The sequence below is a fragment of the Sus scrofa genome, chromosome 2 (assembly GCF_054392235.1).
Source record: "Sus scrofa isolate SSC_HxYL_T2T_F1_AM1 chromosome 2, Sscrofa_HxYL_maternal_Yorkshire_Landrace_v2.0, whole genome shotgun sequence".
NCBI classification, from domain to species: Eukaryota; Metazoa; Chordata; class Mammalia; order Artiodactyla; family Suidae; genus Sus; species Sus scrofa.
This window is the reverse complement of record NC_139384.1, coordinates 92,772,934-92,775,238: the sequence shown is the minus strand read 5'-3', so window position 1 is coordinate 92,775,238 and position 2,305 is coordinate 92,772,934.

The window sequence follows — 2,305 nt, the reverse complement described above, 5'->3', positions numbered from 1 at the left end:
TCTCAGACTAGGAATCTCTCTGACTTCTATTCTACTTCCTCTTTCTGCCTTACTCTCCTGCTGCCACAGCCACAGAAAGTTCTCTGCTTTGAAAGTCTGTGTGATTAAATAACACACACCCAGATCATCCCTTTTTAGGTGGGTTGTGCTATATAACCTAACACAGTCACAGGGCTGCTCTCCCATTCACAGGTTTGGGGATGAAGGGTGTGGGGTGCTTTTTGGAGGGTAGGGCTTTTGAAGAGTTCTTCCTACCCCATTCTGACTTATTGCTGGGAGCTCCAGAGTAGGAACAAGTGACTCAGCTAAGAATGACCCTGCTGGGCAAGTGTTGTCTAGGTTTTGTCGACATTGCTAAGAAAGCATAAGTTAACAGCACAACAGTGGGTCTTATGGTCCACAGTGAGTCCCGTGTACTCTTGTGCAGTGTTCTCACAGCACCGCCCCAGGACCAGCACCATCAGCATCACCTGGGACCTTGTCAGAAATGGACACTTTGGGCTCCACCTCAGAACTACCGAATTAGATGTTCTAGAGTTGGGGTCCAGAGATTTGTGTTTTAACCAGGTGATTCTGATGCTCGCTCAATTAAGAACTATTTTGGCAGAAGTTCCTATTGTGGCTCAGAGGTAACGAGCCTGACTCACATCCCTGAGGATGCTGGTTCAGCCCCTGGCCTGGCTCCGTGGGTTAAAGATCCAGCATTGCTGTGAGCTATGGTGTAGGCTGGCAGCTGCAGCTCCGATTCAACCCCTAGCCTGGGAATTTCCATATGCTGCAGGTATGGCTGTTATAAAAAAAAAAAAAAAAAAAGCTATTGCTCTAAGGCAAGTCCCTGTTTTCCATTTTTATAGAAATCGAAAGTCAGAGAGGGGTCAGACAGATCATCTCTAAGGTGACTTCCACGTGCACTAATCTATGATTCTGAGACTATTATTAAAATGATCACACTGTATAAAGCAAAGGGCACGTGTATACACCATCATGTGTCTGTGTATGTGTATGAGCTTATACACGTGTAATGGTTGAGACCTTAGGCTCTGGGGTATTTTCTGTGCTCAAAATCTGGCTCTACTGATTACTTGATATGCAGCTGGATCAGCTACTTAGATTTTCTGCGCCTTGGTTTCCTCATTTACAAAAGAGGTTAATAACAGTACCTACTTCATAAGGGTAAGAGGATCAAATGAGATGATATAGAAAGAAAATGTTACATAGTAAGCTCAGGGAGTCCCGTCGTGGCTCAGTGGTTAACGAATCGGACTAGGAACCACGAGGTTGCAGGTTCGATCCCTTGCCTCGCTCAATGGGTTAAGGATCCGGCATTGCGTAGGCTGTGGTGTAGGTCACAGATGCAGCTTGGATCTGGCGTTGCTGTGTCTGTGGCGTAGGCCGGCAGCTGTAGCTCCAATTGGACCCCTAGCCTGGGAACCTTCATGTGCTGAGGGCGCGGCCCTAAAAAGACAAAAAAAAAAAAAAAACCCAAAAACCATAGTAAGCTCAGCAACCACTGGCCACCATAATTATCTTGCTGCTTTCTTGAAACTATCCCCTTGGGTGCTTGAGGAGCTGGGGTTCTGGTCGGGCTGGAGCACCCAGGCCCTGGTCAGGAGGCCCTAAAGCCATTGCCTGGGTACTAAGGATTAGCTGCTATTAGGCCTGAAGACCAAGGTGAACCTTCTTTGATTCTTCCAGTCAGTATACGTCCCAGTACTGCAAAAAAGACGTATAGGTAACGTGTGTATGTAATGTTAGGGCTGCGTTTATCTCCCCTGGGGAGCTGAAAAACACAAGGTGGAGACCACATCTCTTAATATGGAATCAGCCAAAATATGGAGAGGGGCTGGAAACAATAGGTCTTTCTGTGTGTGCCTGCTTATATGTTTGTTTATTTGGTGTTTCCCATTTTGCTGTTTTTGTTGTTTTTGTATTTTCAGAGGAGCAGAAATAGTTCAGCCTGAAAGAGAGTCAAGATGTGCCTCTGTATAAGTTTAGGCGAAAAAGTGTGTCACCTGCGGGGTCGCAAGGCCCCCCCACCCATCCCATGACCTACCCTGACATCCAAGCCCCCATCAGCCAAGCCTTGTAGGATCTTGAGAAGCTTGCTGAGAGGCCAGAACAGAGAGGAAGACCTTGAGAAGCCAGAAGCCTGGAAGACAGGAGAGGCCCTGTTTCCTCCAAGGGAGCTACGCTCTTGTCAACCCTCTGGAGAGTTCTCCGTGGCGCTGACATGGGAGAAATAGCAGAGGCCACCCAGCATGAAGGGCTGCTGCCTGAAATGGAATCCAGTCTCCAGGCGGAGGCG